Source organism: Xiphias gladius, chromosome 11 (assembly GCF_016859285.1).
Source record: "Xiphias gladius isolate SHS-SW01 ecotype Sanya breed wild chromosome 11, ASM1685928v1, whole genome shotgun sequence".
Lineage (NCBI taxonomy): Eukaryota > Metazoa > Chordata > Actinopteri > Istiophoriformes > Xiphiidae > Xiphias > Xiphias gladius.
The window spans coordinates 10,938,730-10,960,093 of record NC_053410.1 but is presented as its reverse complement, the minus strand read 5'-3'; the positions used below and the strand labels follow the sequence as shown (position 1 = coordinate 10,960,093).

Genomic DNA, 21,364 nt, shown 5'->3' with positions numbered 1-21,364 from the left:
CTTTTATTAACATATTTAAAGGGGCACTCCACTGACTTTGAATTACACTTTTATTTTTTTACTGAAAAAGAGTGGTCGAAAACGAAGTAGCAGAGGCCGCGACCTACTGACCCTTCATCACTAGCATGGGTCAAGCTGGTAAATGCACAGGCAGGGAGGGTCTTTAAAAAGTCTAGCACTTGTACAAAAGAGGGTAGGCCTACTTGAGTACACGTGAGAGGTATCACCTTTTTTTCAACACATTTTTCATCCTTGTTAAAAACTGATGCCTACATTACCCACAATGCAACTTGACCACCGACAGCTTGGTCAGGGGTTTGGGTGTGCCATGCTAGTTGTGGCTATGTAGCCACAAGCGGGGATGAGTAGTGGGCTTAGGAGGTCTGGTAAACTCTCTTCTTTCTCCACGACGCCAGTTTTTTTTAAAAATTTTTAAACTTTTAGTCTTCAGCCCCAACTGCTGCAGCCTCAAGTTATGTCACTTGAGGTGATGTATGAGACTTTGCTTTTTTTCACATAGGCGGTAGTGCCCCCCAAGATGCAATAACACCTCCCCTTTAATCATGTCTCAAAATAGAATGGACGAGTGCACTTTAGTGTAGTCAAGTATACATTACATTTTAGTCATTATATATACAGTAACTTACAGCAAAAATGGCACATGTTTAGTACATTAATCATAAGTGCATGTGGAAGCACACCTAGTATACTAACATGCAGTATAGTTTTGTGTACTTTTTTTTTTTTTTTTTTTTTTTTACAAGAGTTCACCAATGTGGGGATTTTTTTTAAATGAGAAAATAGGAGCAATACAATTGAAGGTAATGGAAGCATTTAAACACAATTTGCCTATGGACTGACATGATTTTGTTTATATCAGGTATTGAGGTCCCAAATGTAAAGACTGCTGGGAGTTCACAGTTTAGCCAGCAGAGGGCAGCAGGACTGCATGAGTTGTTAGTTGGCCTGAGGCTCCACTGAGTTGTTCAACAGCCAAATTGTGTGAGAAGTGTAATAACCAAAAACCCCTGTGTAATGTGCATGCTCTGGGAGAGAAAATGTGGGGGGGGATAATTAGAAAAAGAATCCAGCTATTTTTATTCAATGCATATCAACATGAAGACATTAAATTAGAGCATGTGAAATAAATTAAGCTTGATTTGAGTCATAATGCATGGGTTTGTTTCACCCCTGGGGATGAAAGGGATGGATATATGTGTGTGTACCGCCCATGCAAGAGAGGAGGAAGCGTGGGAGCGAATGACAGAGAACACTGCTCAGAGAAAAGCACTTGAGTAAAAAGTATCCCCAACCGCTCTCCTCAATAGCTGATGTTCTCTCCAGAGTATGTTCTGACCAGCTGCTTTCTTTCTTTAAGTACCCATTGGGGAGATGGGTTTTTCTCAAAAGCCTTCTTTCAGCTCTAGTAATTAGCTGATCCACATACAGCGCTGACCTTGTAGGAGTTGTTTCACTTTAAAAAGGTGAAGTAGATCTCTCAGTTTTTATATAGCAACACAAGAAAGCTGGGAGACATCCATTTGGAACAGACGCCCTTTGTGATTTCACTTTGAGATTATCAGACACATGGCAGCCAAAAAGACTGATCCTTGGATGCAGGTGCACAACTGACACCAATCTACAGGGCGAGGGGTTTGTAATGACCATATTGCTGATTAAAAAAAGGTTAAAAAAAACAAAACAGGTATAGAAGTGAAAAAAGAAGTTTACCAGCTCTATTTTATCCATTTCTTTGCCATGTGACTGAAACAGAAGCCTACTGTATATGCTGTAGCTGTTAAACATTTTTGGTGGTCAGATCCTACGTAAATCAATCTACAAACATTTTTTAAAAAGGTACAGTGGTGTTGAAGAGAGAGGAGGAAGTGTTAATTACTGAAAAACACCTGTGCTTGCATTCGACAGTTGTCCGATGTCAACTGGTCGTCCGCCACCTCTGTCCCTGTGGGTGCAGTTTGCAGACTACGCTTTACTTTGGATTTGCCACAACTTGAACAACTCCTCCGCACAAAAGCCACCAACACTTCATAATCAGAAACTCTCATTAGCTCTGTCGGAATAGCAGTAAGGCTTTTAATACTTCATAAGGGAGTGAGAACTCTGAGGAGAGCTCATGGAAATGGTGTGTCAATCATAAGTCAGGATGTGCGTATATGCCATGCTAGGTGAGATGTGTGTGTAACATCATGTAGAGGCAAAACCAGAAGTATATTTAGTACTTGTATATACAGTGTCTTGGTGGAATATCAAACCTTCTCCCAAGGACAAAAGACACATCTCAGTAAACAAGCATTCAACCACCAAAGCCTTGCACTTCATGAATATTAAATCAGACACTTTGAATCCTACCTCTTTGGTGTTCGGAGGCCCTAGTCTGGATTCTTACCATTTGCTGTGATTTATTCGCAGGTGCATGTGTCTCTTTGATGTGTTGAGTTGAGAGGTTTTGCACCTGTTAGAGAAAAAAAATGCTTCGAAAACAAGGGGTGGATTTGCCGCACAGTCAAAATAACAGCAACAGAAGGACAATTTGTGTTGCTATGGCACATTGTGTGTGTGTGTGTGTGTGTGTGTGTGTGTGTGTGTGTGTGTGTGTGTGTGTGTGTGTGTGTGTGTGTGTGTGTGTGTGTGTTTTCTTTTCAAAAAGACTGCTGTGCTCTTTTTTTTTTTGACACTTGTGTGTAAAGCAAAATCACTTTTTGTCAAACAAAATCTACCTTTACTTTTCTCGTGTCAGTTTTGGCATCTGTTCTGACATTATGAAGTTGTGCATTTTGTCCATTATCTATTCATTAAAGATGCGACTTGAAAAGAGAGTTGCCATGGAGAGGCTGCGGTTAAATCACGTATCACAAAGATTTTTTTTTCTGTTGATCCTTCTGCCAATTATAACTTGTCTAGCTTTCCTGATTTCTTTTGATTTTTTTCTCTCTACTTATATTCTTTTAATAAGTTGTCAAGGTTCATACAATGACTTTTCCTTATGTGTAACATTTCATGTTTTTCAGACATTCAGCACTCGTTCTAAATAAGAACTGTAAAGTCCAAAACCACCTTCAAGACATAACTTAAACTAGCTTAAACTACCTAACACTAGATCTCCTTCCAATCTCCTGTCAGTCATTCAACTTGCAGTACTTCCAATTCCCTGGCAGCCTCTTTTTTCAGGCAGCCAGTTGGTTAGTGTCCCCTGGCAGTCATTGGTCCTTGTTCCTCTAATGGTCACGGGCCCTGCAGAGTCTGAGTGTGGTGATAAGGTGGCTGGCTGTCTCATTTCCACAGAGCCCATGATAACATCCTGAGTACATTCCCATCACTAGAGGAGTTTGTTCAGTGGAGATAAGAGCTCCCCTGCTAAAGCATCTTTGCACTGTATATGTGTGTTAAAATTTAATACTTTGGAGCTTGTTAGCCTCAGTCCGGCTCAGGCCTGCCTCCCATGATGCAACTGTGCAGTCCACCAGCCTGGCCCTGTGGCAAGGAGCAGCGCTGCGGAAACACTGCCTCAGAAGATCAGACATATCCATGCACTAAATTACATTCCTCAATGTATTTGTCAAACCTCCGACAGTTTGCATGCAAATTTCTGTGTAGGTGGTGAGTATAATTACATTAGGCTGATTGTAAACAAAGACCTACAAGCAGCAGTCGGTTCAAGTATCCCTCCCTAGAGAGAACACGAAAATAGTTTATACAAGGACTGGTGAATTTATAATGCACAGTTTATATGAAGAAAACTATATTCCAAACTGTGTCCGTTTGTAAGAAAAGTTGTTATGGCTGTGATTAAATAGCAAAATTGTGATAAAGAGCAAAAAAGATTGATTGGTTTCATTTAAGTCATATGTATTTAGAATGTGAAATTAGATATTTCCTAAATGCCGTGTTTTTCAAGCAGAATCAGCCTCATGGATTCCTGATCTTTTGTTTTGTTATATATTTAGAGGAAGGGGCAACAATGCAGAGGCGACCTTGAGGCGACAGAAACAGACACTTAAATCCTCCACTCGAAAACACACGTCTTGGCTCAAAAATTGGCTCGTTTTGGTTTTCAACATTTGTACAATATTACCGAGTATTTCATCACTACTTTAGAAGCTCCACCTCATCTGGTCTGCTCCTTCATAACCTCGGCATCACAGCAATTTAGTCTCATTAGTTAAAATGAATAATCTATTCCAATTTACAGATCAGGAGATAGACCACACACACCTTGAAGAATCTGCGTCTTCACGCTGTCCCTCATACTTGACCAAAAGGAGGTTGTTATTTCTGGAAACTGATGAAAAGTATGTCAACAAGTCAAGGTAATCACATCTGAGATGGCTCCCTAATTGGAAGAGACAAGTGCAAATGAAACAAAGTGATGCTTCAGACAATTTAGCTTAAACATACCATATCTACAAATTTATGTAGTCAGCCTTGGAAACCGCTTGAACATCTCAAATAAAACATTCACAGCATTCCATTCCATGCTGTAGGAGGAAGCAAAAACATCCAGGGACCTCACAACAAGTCTAATTAACTGTTTTCATACTTATTCCCCAGTCAAAGGAGTAAATCTGTCTCATTTGCATTCTATTGGAGTCATAAATATAAGACATTGAAGGCATGCCAGTGTATTTTAAAGGCTGCTATGACTGTGTCAGGAGTCTTAATGTATTGGAATATAATTAGATGTGAGTGCGGGCAGAGAGGGTACTGTGTGGCTTTGTTTGAATCATATTGTGCCATTTCAAAAGCTACTGTATGTTAAAAGATAGGAGGTACATACAGTACAATGGCACACTCTTGACAAAATGACATTATTACCAAATGTAAATTACGCTCCCATGAGCTGCTCATTACAATATCCCATATGTAGTGTGCTATAAATTGTTAAATTCTCAATTAACATGATCTTCACTTACTAGCTATTGATAATGATAAGTGATCTGGCGGTGAGTAAATTAGCTGCACTTTCCCTTCACACAAAGGATGCAAGATGCGAATCGATGTGAAATGTTAATCTAAAGACATAGGTGAGGTCACTACAGAGGTGGCTTGGTTATCCATAGTGAGTTTTAAAAAGATATTCTGAATAGTAACAGATCATTCGATGGAATAAGAGATGGATGACTTGATGGACAGAATGAATGATCTTCCCAGTTTATTTTGATATTAGAGACTGTAAAGCAAAAGGCCTATGTGTTATAGTATGCATTTAGGACCAAGTAAAAGGAAATTATATGCAATAAAGTGATTTAAGCATGTGACTGATTCAAGGTTGCAGTGAAATATTCATTCAAATGAGGTAAAGAGTGGAGCAGCATAAGAATAACCTGTCTTTAAAGATTAACATAACCCTTGGAGGTGTTATTGTATCCCCGTAACCAAGTCAAGACTTCAGCAGGTGCAGAACAGCTCTCCCTCTCCGTGAGTTACTGCATTAAGTCCCTCAAATTTAGTAGCACAATCATGAGCCTCCCGTTCACTCTCTGGAGTAGAAGAATCGCTTTGCATTTTAAAAAGGTCAAACACTCAGATCTCTGCCAGAAGGAATTGAGGGAAGAAATAATGTCTCTCTGCAGAAATATGCAGTTGCACACCACGGATCCTCTCAAATACCCACTGTACAGTGAACAGATTAGAGGTGTGTGTGTGTGTGTGTGTGTGTGTTTGTGTGTGTGTTGACTGTCATCCTCATAACAACTATAGAATAAACAAAAGCAAATCATAATATCAAATCCTAATGTAGTGAACATTTTAATAATCTACAGCTTATATTAGTTCATTAGAACCAGATTCTTATGGTGGTGGCAGGAGAGTGTTCTAAAAGTGGGACATATCATAAGTCATTCTGCATGATTTCTGTTTCAAATCAGTTTATAACACATATCTGTATATATTTGCTTTTAAAATGTGCAGAGACAAATAAAGTGGAGTGCTTTACTAAGTGACCTACATTAAACACAGCAGAAGGTAAGCTTATAATTAGCAAACACAGCCTTTTGTTGGATTAAATCTGTTACAATAAAGCAGATTCTAAACAACTCTTATATTCACAATGACTCAAAAAGGTGAATAATAGATAATTCTGCCACATATGGCTAATGAATTTAGCTATACACTATACATGACGTTTTACACCATTACATACTGCACTAAACCATTGACTTGGTCATTTATTATTAGAGTTTGACAAATGGTTTGGTTGTATTTGAATGGCCTTTGTGCTCGCTGTCTTATTTAGTGGGGGGAAGGAAAGCCTTCATCTAAAACAGGTTTGACTAACAGATACAACCTCACAGCAATGATTCAAACACTTTCCTCTGTCTCTTCCTTGCCTGTCATCCATCCCCTCTCCTGCCATTGCAAACATATGCTTCTGTTGGTTTCCCCTGTTGGCTGGTGTTGGTCTTTGGAGTGTTTGGGTTCATGCCCAGTAGCTACATTGTGCTGGAGAACAAAATGACCACAGGGAAAGATGCTCTCTGGACAGGGCCAAGAGCCCTCAGGCGTGGGACCACACACTCAGGGTAAATGGTATAGAAGCTACAGCTAGATAGAGAATAGAAGACATGTAAATGATTTATCTGTTGCTTGTAGTGAAATTCTTTGTCTTTGTGGAAAGCTCCATTCAAACACTGGAACACAGGAAGTGTTGGGAAACTATGCAGAGAGTGAAATGACGGGAAATCCAAAGATGCTCTCTGCCATCTGTGCCATGTTATATGGCTGGCACTACTGTGTGAATGAATGGGCGGTCCATAATCCGTCTACTGCTGAGACTGGAACTAAATACAATTGCGAATGTACAGTGGATTGCATGTTTTAAGCATGACAACAAGGAACAGCTGCAGTTCCTAATATCAGTACCTGCAGCACGAAGAGGACAAAAGATCTAAGTCGACACGCAGTTGAACGCTGAATCTATATATCTATCTGCACAAGAGGAGCAGTTACAGCCAGGGCTGTAGGCAGAACTTTACACACAGAGGTCAACTCTGAAGTCTGTCCAACACAACCATACCCCCTTAGAAAATATTGACCAGACACCAAAAAGAAATTCTTCAAAATTGTTTGTACTTTTCAAATGTTATTCACTCCGTTAACTATTCGTGGAAATTTTATTTCCCCAAAGATCTAAATAAGGGGGAAAAAATCTGGGTAAGACTAAAACCATCAATCGTTCAGCAATTTATTAATTTAATTACTTGCCTAAAGGTAATCGAATTTAAATATTTTGAGTCTACAAATACCCAGCCTGCAAAATACCCAGGATGTGTAATTTTCAGACACAGAATGTAAATTCCCCTTGAAATGGTTGCACCAGCTGTTCGTATGTTCCAGTGCAAGAGAGCCAAAGTGAAAGCTAAACTTCCAGGTTCTCCTCAAAAACTAAGAAAAACCTCATTAAAAATCAGACTGACATTTTTAATTATGCTAGTAACTAAAAATCCAGACGTGGAAAATACAACCTTCCTTAACACTTGTTGTGTGGCTCAATTTATAAAACTAGCTAAGGATGGGATATAAGGATGCTAAAAACTATCTAATATTTTTGTTCGTTTCTGTTTTTTTAACAGCCTATAATGAACCCCGAGACCTTCACAGGCTAAATGTCAAAGCTTGGCAAAAGGTACGAGTCCATGAGTGAGTCAAGGCGTTGCGGTTAGATCTAACGTGTCCAATAATAACAGTACGACAGAGGGGAACGAACGCTGTAAACGTTTTTAGAGAGCTGAGATTACAGCCAGTAAATTAGAAAAACGACTTCAGAAGAGAGCTTTTAATGACTTTTATTGATATGGATAAAACCAAGTCATGTTGAGGTAGGCAATCGCGCTCCTGTGCCTGTGAATTTTCATGGGAACTGTAGTCTCTTCTGTGCTCACAGCGTAAACATTGTTTAACTTCTTAAAAATCATGAAGTTTTCAGTTTCTAATGGCGAGTGATGTATAGGATGCTTGTTTGTCATTGAATATGGAAAGTGAACTCCAGGAACACGCTTCATTTTCTCAGAAAGAATGTAATTGTAACGTTAGCCAGCGACATTTCCCCCTCACCCTAAACTGCTTGAGGCACTTGGTACACTGTAACATGCCTAAAATTAATACGCTTTGATGCTAAGTTTGTCCACTAAAACTGTTTAGCTGGTTGACTGCTTTTGATTGGAAAGCTTATGCTTCCCAGAAACCAATTTTCACATTCAGAGCTGCAACGATTAGTCAATTAATCGATTAATCAACTTACGGAAAATTAATGTGCAACTTTTTTTGATCATCCATTCATTGTTTCAGTCACTGTCAAGCAAAAATGCCAAAAAAAAAACAAAAAACGCAAACATGAGGATTTTCTGCTTTTCTTAAATTGAATATCTTTGGGTTTTTGACTTTTAGTCAGAAAAAACGAGCAAAGAAAATCTTCTTGGGCTCTGGGCAACTTTAATTGGCTTCATTTTTAAAAACATTTGCAGACTAAGTGATTAAGCGATTAATCAATGATGAAAATAATCATTAAGTTGCAGCCTTAACATTGCTAGCTAAAGTCTGAACTCGCTAGAGACATTTCTCAGGTATTAATGTCGTAAATCACTTGTTAACACACAAACCCCGAATAGAAAAAGATACACAGGACATGAATTCAGTGTCCTCGTAGCTACGGCTGTGATTACAGCGACTAATAAGTTTCAGTGTGCATACGGATATTTGAGTACTGTATTAAGCTTAAAATCTTGACCTATCCTTCGAGCGTTTTGCTAACATATTATTTTGAAAGGCTCACTTGCGTCGGATTGGCCACGACTTCAAATCAAAGAGGACAAATAACAGTCGAGCCTGTAAGGACAGATATCACAATAACAAATCGCCTTTCTCGAAAATTCCCACTGTCCCATCTCCCATCTACATCATCAACTGCAAGAAGTGTCTCTCCTGTGTGTGTGTGTTAGTGTGTGTGTGTGTGTGTTTGAGGGAGAAGTGGGCAAAGGCTCCGCCTCACTCAAAAAGCGAGAGAGAGAGAGAAAAAAAAAAAAAAAAAAGGAAAAGCAAACTGATACACACCTCTCAATTCTGGCAGGAGGAAAAGAATAGGAGTGTTTATGAAACGTATAAGTAAACAGCAGGATAGCCAGGCACACCGAGAGGCTACTTCCCCTCGTAAAAACCGACACCAGGCACCGTTTCCCGGCGCCGGAGATTGTCCCGTTGCGTTCAGGATTAAGTTTTTATGCCATCCAAAGGTGGATCATTATCTAAATCCGAGATAACAAGCGAATTTGAAAATGCGTAGCCTGCGATGCTGGTTCTGGAGCCCCCAAAGCCGACGTTTGAACTCTCACTAAACATCCTGTCGAGGTAGGATTCAAGATTATTGTAAAGGTGGTGTAAAATATGTCGGTGTGTGCTCCGCCGGGGTATAGTTTGGAAAAAGCTATACTCGCATCGCTGTCCATGTGTCCCTGCGCCATCGGCAAGGAGGGACACGGGAGGGTGGGAGTAGACATTAGCGGATACTCCACTTCACAGTGATGTGGGAATAGGCTTGATTAAGTTCCTAATGACCTGGGCAGTTATAAGGTAACGGTGAACATATTGAAGACCTAATTAAGATCAATTATGAGCCATTTTTTTTTGGGAAATACTGATAGACTCTAAATATATGTGTGTATGTGTATATACATGTATAAATATATATACACACACACACACTATATATATATATATATATACACACACGTTTGAAATCATCAAGAATATAGAAATACACAAAGAGTTTGATCAAAAGTTTGGTGCAAGTGTGTTTTTTTGTGCAGTTGCAACATTTCCTGCTGGCATGGGTATAACCAAACAAATCCCAGTATGAACTTGAGGGCTTAATTAGCGACCCAATCAGGCATCCATATGGGCACCTGCACATTTTTGAAACAGGAAGATAATCCTTCCATTTCCACGGTTTTGACAGGCAGAGTGGGCACTGGTTCTCGAAAAGCAACTCTCTCCACTCTCCCTCTTCTGGGTTTTTTTTTTTTTTTTTTTTTACTGCATTTGGAGGCTCCAATGGAAGAAAGCTTCAAGTGGAGGAGGAGGAGGGTGGCTCCATTGTCTGGCCAGTGAAGGGGTGGGGATTGAGGCTGTATGCAGATGTGCTGCTGGCAACGGACATCTGCTCCCCCCCCCCACCCCACCCCACCCCCGGGAATTGTCACAACAGGCAGGGGAACTTAGAGTGGAGCTCGCCCGCAGAGAAAAGGCCTTTGTTAATGACATGCAGGCTGTGGCCCGCACCCTTCCAGAGGCGAATATTTGCATTTGAAACACCACGTTTATTGGAACATCTGATCATCTCGTGCGGTCTGCTTTTGATCAGAGACTATGGAGAGCGTCTTTACCCCAAAAATATATACTACATATATTACTGGTGATGTAACAGATACAGTACTTATTAATTTGTCACAGCCTACTGGAGTTTCCTTTTTCCAGCTCCTTCAGTCCCACTTGCTACAGCACCCTCCCTGTTCACCTCTCAATATCCCTCCCCTCATCTGCTGCCTTTAACTCTGCCGGGGGTTGAACTTCCTCTCACGTCTTTGTGGCCTGCATGTGTTCAGATATGAAAACTGGCCTCCCAAGGCAAATGCATCACAGGCAGCATCACAATGCACGGGCCTTTCGATTTATCACTGAGGAGGAAAATGCCAAGAAAATGCGAAACCAATGCTTTAATATTTATGATATCATGCATCCTGCTTGTTCTTGATGGTGGCTATCAGTGCAGATGCGTGCGCGTGTGTGTCTGTGCGTGCGTGTGTGTGTCTGTGCGTGCGTGCATGTGTTTGTATTGGAAATCAGGAGTCTCATTTGCCTCAACAGATATTCCCTGGTGACTGGTGGAGTCAGTGTACTGTGATTACGAACATGATTTGTGCTTGTAGAGAGCGCTGATGTACATGGCTGATCTGGTGTACAACATGCTTGTGTAGGGACTCATTTGTGTGTTTCTGCTGTATTATAACATGCTGGATAGCAGCGAGGTAAGCTGGGGAGCAAGTGCTCCGAAGCAGGAAGAGATGATGGTTATTGAAAGCACAGGTGCTGTCTCTCACTTTGCTCACCACCTGTTCGTTTGGCATGTGGTTTTCTTTAGACAGAGGATGTGTGTTATGTTTATTCTGTGAGACTACTTTCTTGCATTTCTGCCATGTCCTTCTGTTTTTTTTTGGTTTTTTTTGACACAATTACTTCATAAAGAAGACGAGCTAGAAGTACAGCAAAAAAAAAAAAAAAAAAAAAATCTGAATCGTGCATTCAATGCCTGTTTTGAAGTCACAGAAGCAAGCAATCACAATTGGTTAATCATATTCTCAGAGCCTAATACTCCATTTAACACAGTAATTTGGACGCTGCTGAAATAGCTCTTGTGAACTCTTCTGAGAATTCCCATAATGGCCAGGCCACTGACGACTTCTAAAAGTTCCCATAGGAGTTGGTTTGAGAGGATTTTACTGTCATGTGATGGTGCTATGCGTTGTGGAGAGGAGGTAATGGGTGTGAAATTACACTGTGCCATCTGAAAGAGGCCCAAAATTTACAGCCCGATGTCAGTCAGCAAAATCACAGAGCATGGAGGATTTAGGATTTATACTGCAGGTCTTTTGTCGCAGTGCCAGTTGTGTTATGTTGATAAATTTGTAGTGATTGCTTTTCTTTACTTGAGAGTTTTTAAAAACTCAATCAACAATAGCCCAAGAGCCAGTTTGGCAAAGAGTTTCATAGTCTCATGATGAACCATTGTTCTTTGTTTCAAAAAGTCCTGCAGGATTTCTGTTACACAGATCTTTAAACATCTTAAAACTTAATTCTCAGATTGCATTAAGGCTTTGATGTTGACAGCAAAGATTTTGCTGTGAAGTAGTGCACTTTGCAATTTGATATCTGTGTGCTTCAGTGGCACTACACTGATGAAGGGACAGTTGTATTTCAATTATTCCTTGAGCAACTGTTGCACTGCATCTCATACTGGCTGGTAATAGTTTTGTCTCAAAGAACAGAGGTTTTAAAATCTACTCTGCGTTTGGAGTAATTGGTGCACTCTCCAATTTTTCAGCACCTGTTTCTCATTTGTTATAACATGTTCTGTTGTGTCTCAGTCTTTTTAGTTTGTGGTTGTGAAGGATGGTTTTGGGAGAGTGGATGTGGACTGCACCAGACAGCAGCAGGCGTCTGATTCTTTTCGCTGATAAGGCCCACTTAACCAGTGTGCTTAAAAGATACTGTACACTCTGAGTCTCTCTGTGTTTGTGTGTGGGGCTGCATGTACTCTTATCAGCCACAAATATACAATATGGAGAAATAGATGCATCAGTTGTTTGCTCTTAAATGCAGCCAAAGTCATTTTTTCATACTTTCACAGCTGTTTTTGCTGTAGCTTGCTCGTGCCACATTGGCATCCTACAAGCTTGTTCTTAAGCTTTGCCAATTCAAAATAATGCGTTTAAGAGTCACTCCCGGTTCAGCTGGAGCAGTTGCTAGAAAACAAGCAAATAATAGTCCACTGCTGTATTTGAAAGCATTAAGGTTTATAATTGAGACAATCAAACATAAAACTGCAGAATCATATTCTCATTGTTGCCAAATTTTGAATATTAAATCCAAATTTGTTAACTGGACAAATTGCGGTGTTACATGTATTAGATCTCCATTATTCTGTGTATTGTTTATGACCACTGCTGCATCATTTGCTCTGCTCATCGTGTCTCTGAGTGTTTACAAGTAATTGTTTATTGGCTGGGAGATATACTGTAGCCTTGCCACTTGTGTAGAAAACTAAGATCAAGCTTTGATCTTAATCCTTCAAGATCTTTGAATATTTTTCTGTTTGAGTTAAAACCTATATTTTTTGGACATGTAATTAAAAAAATGGAAATAATGATTATTTTCATAATTTATCCAGTGAACTTTGAATAATCTTTTAGTCTTTTGGCAGAAAATAGTGTGAAATGCTTCTCAAACGTTCCAAGAGCCCAGGGTGATGTCTTCAAATTGCTTGTTTCGTCTACATAGCAATTCAAAACCACAAGATATTCAATTGATGTTCCGGCAATGTATTATAATTGTACAGTACAGTGAAAGTTGTGTTATTTTTACATAATTAATGAGGATACTGTAGGTTTTTTTTTTCACTGAAAAATTTTAACATGCCACAGTAAGAAAAGCACAGGTGTAAATAGTAAAATAAATGGTGGCCACACTGTCATGGCTTACAGGGACACTTGAATAGAACAGGGCCATTGTTAACGTTATTAGTAACACATGTGCTAAAAGGTCTGGTGTGAATAGGCCAACAATTTAAACGACTCTAGCCTGCAGTATACTGAGTGTGCATACAGTACGTTGAGGATGCATAAATGAACATTTCTCTAAATTATTAACTCATTATGTGATTGGAGAGAAGCTCTTGGCAGCAGTGGGGGACTAGTGGAGGATGTTTACTGTTCCCTGCATTTATGACCATGGGAGTTTGCTCACACCACTTGGCTGTCTAATAGCCTCCCACCTGGTGTAAAACATCACACCGTGGAGTCCTTACTCCTCCTTAATGACTGGCCATTTTCCTCCAAAGAAGTCCTAATTGCTCTCAACTGCATGCATGGACATTATGCCAGGGATAGATGGAGGGAGGAGGGGGAGGATGAGGATGGATGAAGGGGGTGTAGTTTGGAGATCTGACAGGGATGTAATACACTGTCTTTCCAACATGGAAAAGTGTGTGTGTGTGTGTGTGTGTGTGTGTGTGTGTGTGTGTGTTCGTTTGCCAGCAGGAAAAAAAAAGAGAGTTGATCTTCTCCCATTTACCTCCCCTCCTATGCTTGGCATAGCGAGAACTTTAAACACCTGCCATTAACTTTCATGCAAACCACAGAGGATTAGGAATGAATAGTGGCAACGTCTTCCAACTATGTGTGCATGTACATGTGTGCTTGTGTTTGTGTTTGCGTGTCATTTTGGAGGAACTAGCAGAGACAAAGCACCATCTGCACGCAGCAGGCTGTCCTGACTGCCTGTTCCTCTCGCTGGGGCAGAGAGGAGGCTTTCTGTGAGCGTTGTTATGAAACCGACTGCTGCTGCCGCTGCTGCCGTTGCTGCTGCGCTGGTTGTTAATGCTGACAGCTAATAATGTCCTCCTGGATGACTGTGCCTTGCTGAAACCAGAGAGAAGAGACAGAGATTAATGAAGAGAGGCAGGAAGTGAAGCAACAAGAAAGACAGAAACAGAGAGGAGGATAGCAGTGAGGCGTGCAGCTCTCTCTGTCCGAGCTGGTGAAGTTTCCTGAAGAGGATTACACACACACACACACACACACACACACACACACACAGAAAGTACAGGCACATGTATTGTGTTTTATTTCCTCTTTTTTTTTTTTTTTGTTCCTTCCTTCCTACTCTCTCTCTCCTGTCTCAGTGTCTCAGGAGGGAGGTGGCATGAGAAGGAGGAGGAGGAGGAGGAAGGGTTCCATTGTGTCTCGGCAGAGCCCCTTTTCCAGTCCGGCTGACATAGACTTGTGTCAGGAGGATCCATCCTGCTGATGTTAGGCAAGTTGTAAACTGAAAGAGATGTCTAAAGTGCTGAAGTGAGCCCCTGCCAGTGGAGAGATGGCTCTGTTTTTTTGTCATTCTGCTGAGCACCGTTTCACAGAGAAAACTTTTCTGCCCGAATTTGCTGACGGCGAGAAGGGGCGAGAAAACAGTTGGGGTTGGGGTTTTGGGAGTCACTTGTGGGCACACAGAGCTTTGGCCATTGTGGGTCTTTGACATTGACATTTGGACGTGGTGAGGGAGAGAAAAGAGTTAAAAGCTTACTTTTTTTTCAGCTGTCTCTTACCACACAAATTGTTTTGCCACTGCTCACAATTCTCAGACAGCAGTCATTGAACCTTCCAACCACATGAATATGCATGATAAGTCTGCTTTTCTTCTCTGCCCCCTGAGCTGAATTTTTTTTTTTTTTTCCACCGAGAGACCTGTCGTGTTGTGTTTGATTGGCCCTGACATTTCAAAAGGTCCTTGAATAAAAAAAAAAGTTGTTTATGACAACTGGAGAACTCTCCTTGCAGCAGAGTAAAAATGGCATTTTGAAAGCAGCACAGCTCCTGCATATTTAAATGCTAATGGCTCTTTGAATGTGCGGGCTAATAGGATGTAGTGCAGTATGTACACTTTCAGTATGCAGGCGCACTGCCTGAGTGCTACTTCTAATAGCTGTGGAAGGTGCATCAGCTCATTTTATTAACTGATTATGTGGAGTCGGAAGCTTTTTTTTTTTTTTTTTTTTTTTTTTTTTATAAATGATCACATTCTTTCTTTATGGCAGCAGACAGATTATCTCAACACATAAGCATGAAGAATAGGCTTATATCCAGAAAAAAACCCCTCAGGGAAATCTGTTTTTGAAATTCTGGCATCTGTGGTGTATTATCGTAATGGTTATGATGCAGATAAAGTTTAACAGCTTGTTTTACAAGCTTGCTGATGCCGTTTGGCAGTGTAGGGCTGCTAGTCTTAGACGGGGCCCCTGGTGTTCTGGCTGGGCAGCCCTGTAGTGAGGCGTCGGGTCCCTGGATTATTATGAGCTGTTTTGTTAGCATTAGGCAGCCACAAGTGCCAGTGGATCTCCCTGGACTTTGACCTGCTTGTAGAGTATTTGGTCTCATAGTCCTGCTTGCTCTCTAAGTTTTACATTGTGTGGACACGGGACAACTAATGGTGTCAGAAGATAAGAATATGTATTGAATTTTGCCTGTTATCTCAAAAAGATGTGGTATTATTATTGGGTTTTTATTTTTTTTTGTTTTTTTGTTTTTTTTGCTATTTTAGCCCTTAATTGATAGTTAGAGGAAATATGGGTTTGGAAAGATTTGACATGTGTCAAAGGTCCTTGCTGATTTCTAATTCTTATGATGTCACAATTGCATGATATGAAACTAAGACCAGGCCTTAATGGTGTCTTTGGTGTCTTTGCGAAAAATTTGGCACTCAGTGACATAGTGGCGACTTGCCAGGCTACTTCATTTTTCGGGATACACTAACAAACTGGGAACACACTTGGGCTAGGCAGTCAACGTACCTCGTCAAACTACTTTATATATTCTCATAGGCCATTTACTCCTACTTGGCAACTTGCTCTGAGTATTGTACATAATTTAATTCAATAAAGAGTTATTTAAGGGGGAATAAAGGCTCTCTCAGCTGGTTAACACAGTCGCTAACGGGACAATAAGTTCATGCAGTTCTTTCAAAAGACCTAGCTGACTCCTGTGTCATCACTGGCTGTAAAACATTTATGTCTTGTGGAGCACTTTATACTCCGACAGAACAGGTTGAATAAAAGTGGATGGTGCAACTTAGCTAATAGCCTATGATAGCTTTCTTCATTTTGGATTCTCCAATTTTCTGTTCCCTCAAGATCAGCAGTGTCAAGACGGCTTGCTGTTGTGAATTTTGCATGTAATTTACCAAAGTTGAAGTTGATGTAAAAAAAAATTCACGTATTTACTTTGCCCCTGTGAACGAAGCCACTGATTGCAGCGATCATATTGGGATGTAATGATTTTGCTGTTAAATGTCACTGTTTATAATGCGTGTGTTACTGGGCCCCTAGTCCGATAGCATAACCCGACCTTTATTTTTTTAATGCTGTAAGTTTATCCTTGCAGTTTAGTTTAAAACTGTCTACATACCACGCTTTCATAACAGCCTTTTTTGCTTGCATAAATACTGGCAGGAGACCAAACAGGGAAATCTGGCAGATATCCATGAAACCATTTGACTCCTAAACCACACTGTTAAGTGAGAGGCTGCACTTCTCTTTGACTTAAATTAGCAGTGGACATCAGCATGGTTGCTGTTACGGAGCATCAGGGCTCACACACGCACACACACACACACACGCGCACACACACATATGCCTACACAATGTCACAAAAAACCAGTTATCTGCTTGTTGTTGTATAGAGAGCTAAACAGGGTGAGCTGTCATCCTGCTTCTCATCACTCATTTGTGGTCAAAAGTGGCCTATTATCTACTTGTTGCTTGCATTTATGGAAGTGTTGAAAAAGTAAGTGGGGGAGCTGAGTAATGGTGTCTTATCACCTTACTATCTCCATTATGAATATGGATATTACCAATGTTTGGTGAGCCCGAGGCTAATTCTTTGATTCTCTGCTGCTGAGAAGCTCAGTGGGATGGTTGGCTTTTTAACTTGTCAGCTTGTTCACACAAAGACGTTTGATTTTCACCCGTATGGAGATGTTTGATTCCTGATCCTGAACAAAAAGGATTTACTGTGGGTTAATGTTTCACTGAGCTCGAGAGAAGCCACAGACTCTCAGTCCCTCCTACTCAGTTTCTGTGAATACTATCCTCGGGACTCTGTGTGAGGTTAGAAGTGGGTCTCCCTGGGGTTTTCAAACATGCTATTTTATCTCTTTAATATATAACATTTACTGAACAGGATTTTGTTCCCAGACTAAAAGTGCAAGCCGCTTTTTATTTATCTGTCTTTCAACATCTTTGACCTAAGGTGAACATTTTTCCAATAATGAAGTTTTGTGCCATCAGGAGATAGTGGAGTGCATTAGTATGATAACAGAGCTAGTTCACTGGTATTATCACGTGAGGGATTTTTCTAATGCATGAGACTTAGAATTTACCTACAGCCATACTGAACTTGCTGTTGAAAAGAGCAGCACAGCCAAATTTGAATATGGAGAAAGTGAGAAGTCCTATTATCCTTTTCAGACATGCAGTCAGTGCAGATTTTTTTCGTAAAATTGATGTACCAAGGAAAATACCGTTTGAATTCCATGCCCCGGTCACCTTTTGCTCATTTTATTAATGTTAAGCTTTTTCATTCATTTTAAACAATCTCTCTCTTTTCTTCTTATGGCATTTGTTTTTTGTTTTAATCTTGTACATAGTGTGCCATGAGAAAAGTGTTTTCATTTCATTGTACACGGCAAGCTGTAATGATGATAAAGCTGAACAGAGGTTATATGTTTTCTGGTCAGCCTCGGGGGAAGTTTGAACTACTGAAATATTTTAAATAACCCACAGAAAATAGCTTATTGTTCCAATTTTCAGACCCTTGGTCATGTCTTTTCTCCTCTGGATAAACCTCATCCCTGACCTTTCTCTTTTCTCCTTTTTTTCTCTACCACTAAGCTCTCTTTCCCTTATTTTCCTCTGAACATCAGTTGCGCCTTCTAATCTGTCTGTGCCCTTGACTTGTGTCTTTTTTTTTTCCTTTTTTTTCTTAGCTTCATCTGTGTGTGTTCTTGCTCACAGGTGGCTGAGGGATGTGCTGGCTCTTCTTTGCTGGCTGTCTGTGTTTCTTTTGTTTGTTATCTGTTGAATACCAGCTGCTGTCCTTGGTCAGGGAAGCATGCCACTGTAATAAACCTGCCTGATACATGCATACATATACTTAAAAGCTGGAAAACACACACATACTTGCATACAGACGTAGACAGAAACACACAATGAGAAATAAGCCTTATTATAAGCAAGGATTGATTCAACAAGAAGGCTGAAAAGTGACTACCACAAGCACGGTACTCATCAGAGGTGGACTAGAGAGACAAAACCCGCTGTCATCGAAAAGAGGTCTTTTCAGGTTGCACAGACACAGAATGTTCTGTACCGGTAGGGTTCGTAGCTGAAATTATAAAGCCCTGTAAACGAACACTGCTTTGCGTGATGGTTTGCTGCTCACCATGATGACTACAGTGACTATCTCATGTCTTGCTCCCCTCGAGCCTTTCATGCTGGGCATAGTTTCTCGGAGCCCCCTCCCTGGAGGCTGGATGCAGCCAGACACCCACTGTGGCCCCAATTCTCAGCCAACACGTCTGTGTTTTTGGGTGTCCGTCTGTATATATATAATATATATATATCTATATACACGCATATATGTGTTTGTGCGTGCGTGTGCGTGTGTGTGTGTAGGCAGCAGCGTTCAGCAGTGCTCTAACAACCCAGCTAAGACTGACAGATGGAATCATTTCACACACAGATAGAAAGCATTCCCTCCAGGATTTCGCAGGCTTTTTTTTTTTGTGAAATTGTTATGGCCTAAAATGCATGATTTCACGGCAGCTTTTCTAAAAAGTTGTGATGCATGTTGCAATGTTCTTAGACTTTTTTTTTTTGCAATGAAATTGCGGGAGCAAGTGAAAATTGCAAAAATAGCTAAGATTTATTTATTTATTTTGTATATTTTGTATATTTTGTATATTTTGTATTTCATTCCTAAACTATTTTCTTTATCACACATACAGACACACACACACATTTGTTCCACTATCTCCATGGGGACACTCATTGACTTAATGCTGCCTAACCCTAATTGTAACCTAATTTAAACCTGAACCCTAAAACCAAGTCCTAGTCCCCAAAAAGTTGTCTCTACCCGTGAGGACCTCAATATTTGGTGACAAGAGTCCCCATGGGTTACTGTGGATTCAGGTTAAAGTCCCCTCCGGGATATAGGAATAACACACACAAACACACACAAACACACACACACACACACACACACACACACACAGTTTGTCACACAAACAGGCAAGCATACCTCTGTCACTTTATAATTTATACTACACTAAAACTACACAAAACCTAAAGACCATCTTGCGATGGGATCACACCAACAGCGTCATACGTCAACATGTTGACGTTCAGACCAATGAGTAGTCAGTGGCCATTACTACAATATTGCATGAGTACTCAGTACTCATGGGTTACACCATGCCCATTCCTGAACCTGGCCTTCATTTTGAGTTCAACCACACACCTGTAAAGTTCTCTTGAATGCATTTGGCATGGTTGTGACGCCGTCATGGTGACAAAATCTGTCCACAGACAGACAGACAGACAGACACCTGCGAAATCACTCCAAACCGCCTCTGTGGTAGTTCCCACTACAACAGATGTCTCCAACCCCACATTTTGCCATTATCTTACACACACACACACACACACAGACTCACAAGATGAAAACGATGCCAGCCACGCTGTCCTGGCTGGTAACAATTTACCCCTGCTTTTGTGGAGAACATCAGGGCATTGCCTTGCACAGTCTTTAGCAGTAATTTTTGTTGGTAAATATGAAACGCGACATTGCGACATCCTAGAGGGACTGAGAAAGGCAGGATACAGTAAACCCTGGTGTATTTAATATTCCTGGTGCTACTGTGGTTGGTATTAATCTAGGTCAGTGGCGTTCAGCTAACAGTAAGTCGGCCTCTGGGGCAAGTTTGGCCTTTAACCCTATTTACTCAGCTACCTTACATTCTACTCAACCATATACATAGTTTGCTGTTAAGGAACCTAACCAGATGTTTATGCTGTGAGGTGTTTGGCAGATTAGTACTGTACCTGGTTCAGATGGCCTTTTTTAAAGGGAGCAAAGTAGCCTTTGACCTTTGACTCCAACATGTTTAGCTCACAGCCTAGTAAGTGAAAAGTGTAGCTGAACTAGGCTAGCCTGACTAGCATACTTTAGAAAAAAAACTGCCAGTAGGGCTGGGAATTGAACCTCCAAACCTTGAGTACTGACAGCTGTCAAGTAATTAAAAGTTTGAAGATTCTTTGTGTTGTTTACTCAAATATATATATATATATATATTTTTTTTTTTTACAAATACACATACACAAACTTGGAATTTCTCATGCAGATTTATTTTACAGGTTTAAAAAAGTTTATTTAAGACCACAAACTTTGTAATTATTTGTTAACACCACTTTACAAGCTCAAAATCTTACTGACCCTAATTTGAGCCCATACTTGTGTCAAGTCACACACTGATGCACTGAGAGGTTTGGCATATTTTGTTAAATGGAGAAAAAAAGATTTCTATAAAAAGATGTTTATATTCCTCAAACTAAGGTATTGAAAAAAAAATTCATTTTGGTACCAGCACTGAAACTCAGTTCTAGCATTGGCACCAGTATTAAAAAAAATTTGTCCTCCAGATGGACCTCACACTGCTGAATTTATTCCACACATGCCAAGGCAAAGATTTCCAAAGACAAAGAATTGCTGTAAAAAGCCTTGTAACAAACCATTCAATTACAGTGGCATGAAAAAGTTCGGGCACTTCTGGTCAAAATTTCTGTTACTCTGAATAGTTAAGCGAGTATAAGATGACCTGATTTCCAAAAGACATCATTTTAAAGATGACACATTTCTTTAATATTTTAAAGCAAGATTAGTTTTTTTATTTTTATCTTTTACAGTTTCAAAGTAACAAAGAAGGAAAAAGGGCCGGAAGTTTGGGCACCCTGCATAGTTAGTACTTA

General features: G+C 40.3%; 1 long non-coding RNA gene across 1 annotated transcript in view; it reads left to right on the top strand.

Moving 5' to 3' along the window:
- The first annotated feature begins 9,050 nt into the window (after positions 1-9,050).
- Positions 9,051-21,364, top strand: part of LOC120796770 — a 29,161-nt gene continuing 16,847 nt past the window's right edge. The window contains exon 1 of the long non-coding RNA XR_005708420.1: positions 9,051-9,360. This is a non-coding gene — a long non-coding RNA (uncharacterized LOC120796770). The remainder of the gene's footprint in view (positions 9,361-21,364) is intronic.